At 45.7% G+C, this 12,618-nt stretch overlaps 1 protein-coding gene and 1 long non-coding RNA gene across 4 annotated transcripts in view; one reads left to right on the forward strand and one right to left on the reverse strand.

Moving 5' to 3' along the window:
• The window catches only part of RASSF8 (Ras association domain family member 8), a 127,105-nt gene extending 126,315 nt beyond the window's left edge, over positions 1–790 (reverse strand). For all 3 annotated transcript variants that reach the window (XM_087442660.1, XM_087442662.1, XM_087442661.1), the window contains exon 1: positions 476–790. The gene's annotated coding sequence lies outside the window, so the exon portion shown is untranslated. The remainder of the gene's footprint in view (positions 1–475) is intronic.
• Positions 791–1,042: 252 nt separating this feature from the next.
• LOC147914774 (uncharacterized) overlaps positions 1,043–12,618 on the forward strand; it is a 244,429-nt gene continuing 232,853 nt past the window's right edge. The window contains exon 1 of the long non-coding RNA XR_015554890.1: positions 1,043–1,525. This is a non-coding gene — a long non-coding RNA (uncharacterized LOC147914774). The remainder of the gene's footprint in view (positions 1,526–12,618) is intronic.

Genomic DNA, 12,618 nt, shown 5'->3' on the forward strand with positions numbered 1-12,618 from the left:
AATCGTTCAAACAAAATTTAAAAACCTATACACCAATCATTTTTTTCAGAGGAAAAAATAAGCTTTCACCAAACCGCCACCCGGCCAGCGCGCATCCGATTTCCATCTGGAAAGAAAAACATTCAAGAAGCCAGACATACATTTCCCTGCCCAACAAAAGTGGCCTCTAAACTCCCCTGCCAAGGACACTGGGAGGAAACAGAGAAGCAGGGAACAAGCTCGTTACTTTTCAGTCCGAGGCGCGTGTGCGCAGCGGGGAGAAGGCGCAAAGGGGCACACGACCGGGAAAAGGTGATCTGGAGGCAGTGGGAGCCCGCGGCGGGAACCGGGTGGGGACGGAGAGGGCGAAGAAACCCCAGGTGCACAAGAGGGGTGAGGCGGCGAGAAGCGGGGAGCCCCGAGGCTCCAGGAGAAGGAGGGAGGGGTCCCGGACGCTGCCCAGAAATCGCGGCCGCGGAGTAAAGTTAATACTCACTCAGTTTCGCAACTGCGCCGCCCCCGCAGGCCGCCCGGCTGGGCTGGCCGGGGCGCTGGGGACGCGGCGGCGCCCGGAGCCCGGCGGCCGCCCAGCGCCTGTCCGCGGCCGCGCAGCCCCGCACGCCTCCCTCCGCGGCGCTCCGCGGGCCGCGCGCGCCGCACCGGCCGGAGGCCCCGGCTCCCCGGCGCGCCCTCTCCGCGCACCTCCGGGCCGGCGCTAGGTGAGCGTGGACGCCCCGGGCCGGGGTGCCGGGGCTGCGAGCGCGCGGGCTGCCGCTGCGCCGCCTGCAGGAGCCGCCCCAGCGCCGCCGCCGCTGCCGCGGGCGGGCGGGCGAGGCTCGGCGAGGAGCGGGGCGCCGGGCGAGCGCGGGCGGCCGAGCTGGCGGCCGGCGAGCTCCCGCGGCCGGCGCTTCTGGGCTGGGGGCCGGGCTGGGGGCCGGGCCGGGCCGGGCAGCCGGCGGCTCCGCCCCCTCTCCGGGCGGCGGGCTGCGCGCGCGAGAGCAGCGGCGCGGGGGCGCCCCCCTCGGCCGGGCGCTCGGGTTACAGCCGCCGCTGCCCGCTCCCCCGCCCGCGCCTCGCCGGTTCGCCGGCGCCCGGAGAGACAGTGTAACGGAACTGGGACGCCAGCGCGGCATTGTGGGAGCTTTTAAAGCGGCGGGGAGCGCGGCGCGACCGCCGGGGCCCACCGGGCCGGGCTCACCCCGGCCCCCCTAGCACGACCCGCCACGCACGCCCCGATCACCGAGGCCTGGGGACCAGAAAGCCACGAATGGTGAGGTGACCAGGGCCTCACTGACTCCCAGGAGCAAAATCTCCCATAGCCCGGGGCTGAAACTTGTAAAACTGCCCTCTCCGGTCACCCCGGAAAGTAGGAGGCTTTTCTGCAGACGCGTAAAAAAAAAAAAAAAAAAAAAAAAAAAGCCCTTCCATCCCCCAAGGACTGGGTCTGAATTGCTTTTCATCTGGAGTGGCAGTGATTCAGCGACCCCCTTCTCAGCAGCAGGCAATGACAGAGACAGGAGACGAAAACACAGCGAATGAATCAGACGTGAGTAACCAAGTTTAGAAAGAGCTGGGCTCAGATTCAGAAAACCGCCCCCCCCCACCCCTCTCACCTACCTTGCAATAGAGCAAATAGGGAAGGAAACCACTGCTTTCCTCTGGAAATGCAGATGTGTAGGTTGTTTTCACTATCCCACGTTTTTTTTAATGGCATGTGATTACTCTAGCCACTGGACAAAATTCCGTCTTTTGCCCGCAAGTCAGCATTAGCTATTAATTTGGAGGGAGATGGGGTGAGGTTAATGGATGTGACGCAAGGAAGCATCAATTATAAAATGCCCCTTCTAATTCTCCAGACACTCGTTTTTTAATCATCAAAACAAGGATATTAAATTTAAAGCACTTGTTACGGGTCATCTTGCTCAGGGCTTGATTTGTTTTGTTCGTTCTGAGCTTGGGTTTGTAGGCCTTTTGTTTCTTCCTCTTGTTTTTCGACCTTTAGTTATTGCACAGCTCATTAGCTCCTCTACCTCAGGTGAACTGAGGAGAGAGAGATGGTAAGACTGGACTCTGGCTAGACAACATTCGGAGGATTTGGGGACTAGACGAGTTCTCTGATTCAAATGCATAACCTGTGGGAACTTTATCTAAAAATGGCTCTGTAGGGCATGGATCCTCTTTTCAGAGGTTCCACAGCCTTCAGGTTGACATTTCCTAAGCTCTCGTTCCCTTGTCAACCTTTCACTCCACTGAACATCAGTCACCGCCTGATTGCCAAATCTAATGGAAAAATGTAATGCCCACCTTGTGGTGCCCTTTGTGGCATTTGCTGCTGTTGACCTCTCCTTTCTTCTTATAACTTTCCTCCCTTTTTTTTTGCTGTGATAGTCATCCCTCTTTTGTGGAGGTTTTGAAACAGGGGTGAGTAATAGCCTGCAGGAGTGTAGCTACTGTTAAACCAGGATTCAGGATCTTACCGAGTAGAAGAATCTTAATCTGGTTTCTATTGGTCACCGGTAGGGTCCTGACCCGATTTTATCATGCATCCAGAGGTGAATAAGTTGACTGAGTCATGACAACCAACTTTCATGTGACCAGCATTTAAATCAGGATGAAACTTACCATGATTGAATAAGCATGTCCACTATTTAGGGGAAGCTCTTACTAGGATCCAGGGACCTGGTGAGGTATCCCCGCCTCAAACTAGAGTGTGCCTTACTGATGGCTGCTGAAGTCAGTGAATTTACCTCTTTCGGTCCTGGATAACCAGAAAAACCTCTTCCCTACCTCAGCTCCATGTGGTTGATGCGGTCTTTGTTCAGCATATAGTACAATTTGTTGTAAGCTTTCTTAGCTATAATCACATCCCTGTTAAGCCCTCCTGAGATCACACCAAATGCCCTTGATAGGGTTTGTAAACAACCCTTATTTCTAGATTCTAATTATATTCCCAGAAAGCAACATAACTAGAAGCAGTGCATATTCATGCACTTCAAACCCTGTGACATAATCAGATTTGATTTTTAAGAAAACAATCTGAGAGGGTGGATTCAGAAAAGAGGAGAATCCCAAGGGAGAGAGAGTTATGTGGAGAGCAGTGGGAATGAACAGGGGTGTTTGTGGGGGAACAGCACCTAGAGATATGTTATTATGTGTTATTAGTTTCCCATTGCTATCTGTAAACAAGTTACCACAAACTTAGTGGCCAAAAACAACAAGAATGTGTAATCTTACAGTTCTGGAGGTCAGAAATCCTAAAATCAAGGTGTGACCTCTGTTCTCTCTGGAGATTCTAAGGGAGAATCCATTTCCTTTCTTTTTCCAGTTTCTAGATGCGGCCTGCATTCCTTGGCTTGTGGCCTCTTCCTCTGTCTTCAAGGCCAGCAGCACAGCATCTTCAAATCTTTCTCTCTCTCTCTCTTTGTGACCTCTGCTTCGTGGTTAAGTGGACATCTCTTTCTCTAAAATAGGGAAAGAAAATAGGAATTGATGTAGATCCATTTATAGCCATATATCTTATGAACTGAACTGAACTGAATTATTGGCAGGAAAAGATGACTGTCTTCATCACTAGTCAAATCGTCATTGGGATAACTTATTTGACTATAAGATTGCTGAAGTGGTGACTCGTTCAACTAAACCTATATCCCTTCGTTGACCTATGTAACTGAAACCCAAGATGTTAGCACACTAAGAAAATCAGGTTCACATCTGCAGTTCTTGAGGATAAATCCCTTTCTCTGGAAATCCCTGACTACTCTTTTTTATCGTGTCCAGTGGAGTCATATTGCCAAGTTTGGGAAATATGTATCTAGACCAGCATTTCCCAAACTGGTCCACCAGGGAACACCACCCTGTAAGATGGGATGCTGGGAAGACGTTTGCTCCATGCTCAGATAAGCTCTGTGGAACACAGTTGTGACTACAGTTTAGACCAGCCAAGAAGCTTAGACCCAGAAAGGAATTGTTGGTGGGTCAGATCCATCAAGGGCAAAGTGTTGGGAAATCCCTGCATGAGGAAGGCCAAGGTGGCCATAGAAACAAACATTTTGTCACAACAAATAGGTTTGTGTGCTGGCAGGAATAAATTATGGACTTCTGCATATCTCGGGTTCTTTATTATCTAGCCCCACGTGTCTTTCCTCCTCTTACCGTGCTTCTTTCCCAGTCTGTGTTTCACTAGACCACTTACAGCTTCCTAACCTCTCAGAAGGTGGGTCAGGACCACGTCTCAGTTCCCTCGCCACATTACCCTACAAGTGCTTGTTTCCTGTGGAGCCCTCTCTATGCTCCCCCAGCCTCGCCCCTGCTCCTTCTTACAGCCAGAGATTAGTTACCCCTGTATCCCCCATGCCTGACACAGGGCCTGGCTCAGACTGGGAGCTCAGTTAATACTAGCTGAAATAACAATTAAATGAATGAATGACAATATAAATGGAATAAACTAATGCTGTGTGTTCACCTGTTATATTGTCTTCAATCTTCCTCCTTCTAACCTGTAACTAGCTAAGATTTCCATTTTCTTCTTTAATTAATAAACATAATAAAAAACATAATAAACAGTGGTGTGCTAGGTTCTGAGATTGCAAATATGAATATAACATAATCTCAACCTTCTATGAGCTCATAGTCTGTGTAAGGAAACATATGCTAAAAATGAAAATGTGGCAGATAATGCTGGTTGCCTATTCCATTCCCTTTCTCCCCTTCTTTCTTAGTGACAGAAACCTGATTTTGTGCCCAGTGCAAAATTTTATTTCACAACTTTCCTTGCAGATAGAGGTGACTAAGTATAGGGCAATGGTGTGTGGATGGAAGGTGTTGTATAGAGCTTCCAGGAAAACTTCTTATTTATGTATCTGGTGATAGGGTACTGGCAGGGCTGACTCGAGTCCTATTCTTGCCTGGAACACGGATGTGATGGCTGGAGCCACAGCAACAGCCTTGTGACGTCAAGGCTACCTTGAAGCCTAAAGTCATATGCTAAAATATGTACAAATGGAGTCATTTAGAGTTCTTCAGCCTATCCTATGAAGCCTTCATTTAGTCACTGTTACTGATAAGTTTGAAAGGAAAAGAAAAAAAAGTAATATCTCCTTTTCAGTATATGTGTGTGGTAAGCAAGTAAATATGGTATTTTTTCCCATTCCTAAGGAAAATCTTGTACACATACTGAAACACTGCAAAGATCTATAAATATTGTGATTTATTTCACCAATGTATGGAGCTTTTTAGAAATAGCCAACAGTTCTCAGATCTGTAGGAATTTTTAACTTAATGACAGTTTCTTCTTAAAAAATAAAATGTTTAATTACCAAAACATAGCCCCTTAAAAGACCCTCCAATAATTTGATGGGGCAGGAGAGTGATCATCAGTATGTTTTGTTAAACACTGAAGTACAGTATGAAAAGAAAATAAAGCATAAACTATAAATGGAAACTGCAACAGGTTATACTGAAAGAAATGCAGCCTAATACACTCAGAAATAGAATTTAAAATATGATTGGGTCCTTATTTAGGTGGAAGCTTTTTGAGAGGATAACCCCATGAAAATTAAAAAGTCTTGATTATTTATGGTAGGCTAGAAGAATGGGTTTAGTCAGCTAAAATTAAGTATGGGAGACTCATACTGATGATCCTATACTAGGATCCTATACTAGGATCAGTATAGTGGGGGAAAACCGTGAATGTGGTACCTGATGCTATGAAGTTGCCTCTTTGTAGATACATGCAGTAAAAGCTGGTCTATCTGGCTTTCTTTCAGCCTGAGTGCCACTCACCAATCTCCCTACACTTCTGCAATACTCCAACTGAGGTTTATAATGATGACCCTGATATGACTTCTGAATCATAGCAGAAAGATTAAATTATCTTCTGCTTTGCCTTCATGTATTTAATTATATTTTTATTAATTACATACTAGAAATCTGATCTGTTTTATAACACCGCTAGATTAACCAGAGCCTTCTTATCAGGGACCCAGCTATCCATAATAGCAGAGTTTACAGTTCATGGGGAAACAAAAAAAAAAACCAACATGATTAAAAATGTGATATTTATACCATCATAGCAAGAATAATTATGACAAAATAATTTAGAATCCTTCAGCCACGTTTTAAGTGTTGTGACAAATGTATTGGTTAATAACAAATGCTACACAGCTAATTATTTTAATGAGTATAGTAATTTATATTCTGTAGTAAGAGAAAAATTACCTTAGAGTATGAATAAATAAATCTTCATTTCGGATTTGGTAGCATGTGGTCTGTTAGTGTCAGCAAGAGAGCAGATATTAGGCATAGGCCCAGGCACATTATAAATTGAATTGGATATATAACCAAATTTGGTTTGCGAGTCCTGTCACACTGCTCCTTATCTCACCCTCGATTCCTTCAGAAATGTATTGCTTTGGTGACAATAAAGGACCTCTAATAAATGTATGGAATAAGCACGTGTCTTAGGTCAGGTTCCCTGGAAGCAGTAGTGCAAGTGACTTATTGAGGGCGTGCCTCAGGAGAAGGGGAGTGAGGAGGTTGCATCAAGCAGGGAGGATAAAGCTAAGTAAGGCCCAGGTCTCAGCTGGAGACCAGCTTCAGCCTGTTCCTGGGGGGATCTCCAGAGCAAGAATTGCACCACAGAGTTGGTCCTTGGGGCAAGGAGGCTGGCCTTCTGCACTCCCATTATCAGACACTCATTGGCTATGGGTTGGTGGTGACCCCCCAGGCCAGGCAGCCGCTGTTCCCCCAAGGGCAAGGGTAATTCTCTGAGAGAGAAGAGGCTGCAGTTAGCAACCAACACTCACAGCTGCTAGGGCTGTATGCACCAGCTCAAGGAGAGGATCTAGGGGGCTGGCCCCATGGCCTAGTGGTTAAGTTTGGCGCACTCCACTTCAGTAGCCGGGGTTCGATTTCCAGACACGGACCTACACCACTCGTCGGCAGCCATGCTGTGGCGGTGACCCACATACAAAATAGAGGAAGACTGGCACAGATGTTAGCTCAGGGCGAATCTTCCTCGAAAAAAAAAAAGAAGGATAGGATCTGAGCAGGGTACCAACAGTATCCACTACATGTAGAAACACTGCCATATACAGGTTAGAGCCCCAGACCAACCTTAATGATCCTATAACAACTGAAGCATACGACTGAAAGGACTGCAGAGGCCAAACAACATGTATGACCTTGTTTCTAAAGGAAAATCTGTTCAGAGTACAACTAGGGACACAATTCCTCTTCTAGCATGAGTTTGGGAACTCCTCTCCCGTCACCTACCCTTGTGCCAAGCAGTGGCAGCTGGTGGTGTCTTCAGGGACTAAGGCAGTGCCCTGCAGGGAAGGAACTAAGGATGTTAGGAAAATATAGGATAAATCCTGAGGGGCTGGGATGGGACAAGGGGACTTTGTAACCCAAGGCTTATGTCTGAGGCACACTTGCCAGTCTCCCCCTTTCTTTTCTTCCACTGGACCTAGAAATGTACTTGCCTGCTGATCTTTCCTCTGCCAATACCCTTTACTGCCCACTGGGCTTTCCGTTTCCCCTGGCCACCTCTGGAGCTGCACTTGTCTTTCTTCAACAGCTTTTCTGCCACTCTTCATATAACACACGTTCAACTTCAGCTTCTCGGACTTCAGCTACTGTAGTTTGACAGCTAAGTATGATGGCGGGTGTGGGGAGAGGGAATTGAGTAAAAATCCTTCCCGTGCTAGTCTGCTTCCTGGGTGTAGTCCAGCGTGGGTGCTACTGGTGGGTCTTTGGGAAAAACAGAGGCCATGTACTTGATTCACCTGCATTTCAGGGGAGCACCCAGAGGCTGTCTTGGGAGATGCTGGGTGAAGGCTCTGGGGTGCAATGTGGGCGTGAAGGAGGCAGACAGAGAGCTCCAAAAGAGATGCAGGAGGGGGCAGTTGGTACAGGAGCAGGGACAAGGAAGTCATGGTGTTCCTCTAGCAAACTCAGGGACTCTTCCATTGCGTGGCCCTTCAGCCCCAGACCTTCTGCTGAAGACACCATTTTACACTAACAGAAGTTGTGTTGACAACTGAGGATGGATGGGTGTGGGGCAAATAGTAGCAAGATACTGACTACTATAGGCTCTGAAGGAAGGGAGTTAAAATCATAATTTTTTTTTTCTAATCTGGGAAAGGAAGAGAAGTTCCATTTACCCTAAGGCTGGGATAGAAATAAATGACTTCGAGAACTACTGATATTGAAATGATAAGTACTACCACTTTGGCTGTTCAGAACAATGTTTCCTGATACCGTACTCAAATAAGCAAGGGGCCGAGGTGGCCTCCCGCAGCACAGCCCGCGTGGGTGCTATGTGGCCCGGCGGAAGGCTGGGGCTGGGCTGGTTAAGACACTGATGGTGTCGTTACCTTCTGAAAGAGATCCTTCCCTTCCTGCTGCTGCCCTTCAGCCTCTGCAGAAATCCCAGTCTTCCTGACCTGTATGGGAGGTAAGGCAACTCATTTAAATAAAAGAATTTTAAAAGAACTCTACGGCCCTTTTCTCAGAGAAATTGGAAGATTTTTAAGACAGATCTCAGTTCAGGTCCCAACTCTGGTTCATACTACCTCGGTGACCATAAGCACGTTGCTTAAGTTCTCTGACCTTAGTTTTCTTATCTGCAAAAAAAAGGGGGGGATGGGAGAGGAGAGGATGATATTAGTAGCACATAAAGAGTTGTTGTGATTAACTGTGTGTAAAGCATTCAGTACAGTGCCTGATACAGACATGTTGTTGTTGTTGTTCTTTTTATTAATCTGCAGGCTCTTAGGCAAGAAGATACTTTTAGCAAAGCCAGTAATTATAATTGTCTATTTTAGTATACTCTGTGCCTGGCACTGTTCTTAATGGTTCTCATATATTAACTTTTTTAATACTCACAACAACCCTATCAGGTAGGTACTATTATTATACTCATTTTAGAGATTAGGGAGCCAAAGCATAGAGAAATTAAGTAATTTGCCCAAGATTCCATCGTTGGATAGTGGCAGAACTAGAACTCAAACCCAGGAAGTCTGGCTTCAGAATCTACACTCTTTACCACTGCAATATGTAGTGGTAAAAAAGTGGTAAAAAAGAGCGAGGCAAGAATGAAAAATTGCTGAAGCATTGTAGAATGGCACAGGTTCGGGGTGAAAAGATCAGAATGGAATCGCAAATGAAGGTCTGGGTGGGGCAGGCTCCTTTCACCTGGTGCCCAGAGTGAGGGGTGGGGAGTGAAGATGGGGCAGGTCCAGCAGCATCAAAGCCTCCTCATCCTGGACGTTCACCTAGCAAAATAAGCCAAGCCAACCTACTATTTTAGAATGATTGATAAGTTTCCAAGTCAGTTTACAAGCAAATTGGGAAAATAACACAGGGGACTATGACTAAGATAACTATATGCATTTTAAAGGACATTCCTGGTCTTATATGTCTTTTACTGGGTGAGGGACCATCCTAGGATATGACCCAGTGAGTGCTAGTTCTTCTGCTTATGTTAGCTTTGTGACTCTGGGCATGTCCCTTCGCCTTCCTGGACCTCTCTCAGGTGGAAGCATGATCTGACAGTAGTGTTTCCCCTTCGAACCCCAGCATTGACTGGCAGATCTAGCTGCCTAATGGGAGTCCCCTCTCCTCTTCTACTGTTCCCTGGGTATCCCCCACAAGACTGTGTCTTATTCCGAGAGGGCTGCGTGTCCACATGTGGCTGCATTAGTTCTTATAGCAAGGGCTTACAGAGTTACCTCAAATATCGCATCTAGCTGTAACATTCTAGATATATGAATCATAAATTAAAATAATTGGTGCCATTGAAAGAAACAGACATGGCAGAATAGGCTTGCTCCAGCTTCTAGTAATGATCCAAACAGCAGTTCAAAATCCAACTAAAAAATTCAGAAAAAAATTTTAGGTAAGACTTTAAGGTAGACTTGCACCAGAAGCATAATATTCAGTGAATGGAATTCTATTATGTATTTTTTACTTTATTCTGTGACTTCACTCTTGCATTCAATTTGTATATTAATTTCTGAGCATTGGTTTCCAAAACAAGTCATCATCCAGTGTGCTCTATGAGCCACTAGAGCTTTATAATAAATAAATGAACAAAGAGTGGATACCCTAAGAAGAAATAGCCCCTCAAAACTGGGAAGTCCCTGTACTAAGATGGGTCATGACAACATGTCAAACTGAAGGAAAAAAGTGCACAGTATGCCAGTGATTCTAGACAGAAGAAGAAATTTAATCAATTCAGCCCTGGGTAGTTTCGGAGAGTAAATCAAGAAAAGGAAATCTTTGTCTTCTCAGTGCAGAGATGTTTTTGTTTTTGTGTTTTAGTTTTAGCACCTGATATTCCCTAGGGAAGTGTTGATGGAAACAAAAACACTATTTATTGGAATCCAAGTGTCAGAAATCAAAGATGGAGTAGCATGTCAGTCTCTCTTTTCTTGCAATGAAAGAGTAATCATGGTTGTACTGTGGGGGTGCTTGTAGGTAAGGGGTCTAGTCCCGTCAGGTCACTTTATGCAGGAGCAAATAAAGGGATAACAAGGAGTAATTAGAAAAAAATAAGTTAAAAAAAGTGAAACAAGCAAGACAAAATGAAATATGGGAACTAAAATTCCAGACCTCGGTGATCGACACCCAAGCCTGGGTTCCATGCAGAAAAAGGAAACCAGTAGAGAGCGGATGACAGCGTCAGTCCGACAGTCAAGGCAGGTGATGTTAATTACTGTCTTTCCAGCAGGCTAGAGTTGGAAAAGGGAAGAAGTGGCGATTTGGAAGAGGAGCTACTTTGCACATATCAAATATTTTACTATAAGCTCAAGAACATCCTTAGGATATATTTTAGAGATAGTGAAGAATTCACATGAATGATTAAAATTCAAATATCTAAAATTGAGAGTAAGTAGACTATAGATGATCCCCTAGTTTCTTAATATAGGTAGAAAGTAATATAGGCAGAAGAGAAGATGCATTGGGAGGTAACATGGGTTTAGAAGAGGTTTGAAGAAGAGGTTTGAAAGGCGTCAAGTACTGGATTATGATCCTCCTAGGACATGGACACCATCTTGGAGTTCTTTTCTCTGCTTTCAAACCCACTCCAGTAGCCAGTTCAGTGGTTACTACGCATGCAAGAGGTGCTTGTGTGAGTCTTTTTGTTAAATAAATGAAAAGCAAATCAATGCATTTTTCAGAGCTCTCTTCAGAGACCTGAGCCTGAGCAAGGACAATTATCAAAAGGACAGAATATTTGAGAATGAAACATATTGAAGTCTTCTGAGGCTGTTTGAAGTTTTTAACCCTTCTTTATCCTCCTGGCTGTCCTAACCCCACCTTCAAGGCAAGAGAACAGAGCCCTATAGATGGCTCCAAGCAAGCCGTAGGGGGTAAAGATTAGCATCTAGAGTGGGGATGGTAGTGCTTACTCTGGACAATTTATTTAATCTGGGCCTCAGTTTCTGCGTGTCTAAAAAGGGATGAGGATAATGTGTATCTACCAAATAGAATGGTTGAAAGATTAACTCGTGTCTGACCTGGAGCAGGCCCCAATTCAAGTTAGCTATTATCCTTAATCTTTCTACTGAAACCAGAAGTTTCAGGTTGGAGGCCTGATCTCTTAGTGAAATGTTTTGCCTTATATGGTGTCTTATGGTAGGGCAAGGAGTAGGATGTGAGACCAGAAACCTAGCCTCTCAGGAGGGGGATGGGGGAGCTCTATGCCCTGGTGGTCAAATATTGGACAGAAAAGTTTCTTCATGTACTTGTTTGTTTTTGTTTTTGGTCCATTCTGCTGATAAACATCCTCACTCAGAGGTTATGACTGCAAATGAAAATACTGGTAAACCAGGCCTGTGAAGTGTTGTGTTGTTTTTTTTTTTTTAAAATTAGTGTTTTGTTTGAAATCTGAGCCCAGACTTGGCATTGTTGTTCTGAATGAGAGTTCTGTGTGGCAGGACAGGAGCCGAGCAGCAGAGTGACGTCTGAAGGATTTCTTGGTGTTGATGGTGAATGCCTGTTTGTCACTTTGTGAAGTTGTCTTAGGGTAGTCAGGTTGTCTAGGGAAAGTTTTTTTGGGCTGGGAAAGATTCGCCCTGAGCTAACATCTGTTTCCAGTCTTCCTCTCTCTTTTTTTCTTTCCTCCCCAAAGCCCCAGTACATAATTGTATATTCTAGTTGTAAGTCCTCCTAGTTCTTCTATGTAGGCCGCTGCCACAGCATGGCAACTGACAGATGAGTGGTGTGGTTCCACGGCCAGGAACCAAACCCTGGCTGCCGAAGCAGAGTGCGCTGAACTTGAACCCGCTAGTCCATTGTGGCTGGCTCTAGGGAAACTTTCTTAAGAGTCACATGGCAGCTTTTCAAAAACTCTCTAGAGCTGGGCACAGAATTTCACTGGCCTCACCCCCATCCAAGCAGCCTCTAACAGAAGGAACCAGCACAGCTGTGAGAGATCTGTTCAGGGTGGTATTGCATAGACATGAAGCAGTATGCTACATCTTTGAGTAAGCCAAGATTGCCAGTAAAGTTCCCTGTTACAGCACAACTGAAGCTGAAAAAATTTGAATTACAGCCTGTAGAGCTGCAAGGGGTCTTAGAGCTCATCTCATCCAGTCCCTTCGATTTCCAGTGTAGGAATCAAATCCAGCGATC

This window comes from Ceratotherium simum, chromosome 17, assembly GCF_057802395.1.
Source record: "Ceratotherium simum simum isolate JZ-2026a chromosome 17, ASM5780239v1, whole genome shotgun sequence".
NCBI classification, from domain to species: Eukaryota; Metazoa; Chordata; class Mammalia; order Perissodactyla; family Rhinocerotidae; genus Ceratotherium; species Ceratotherium simum.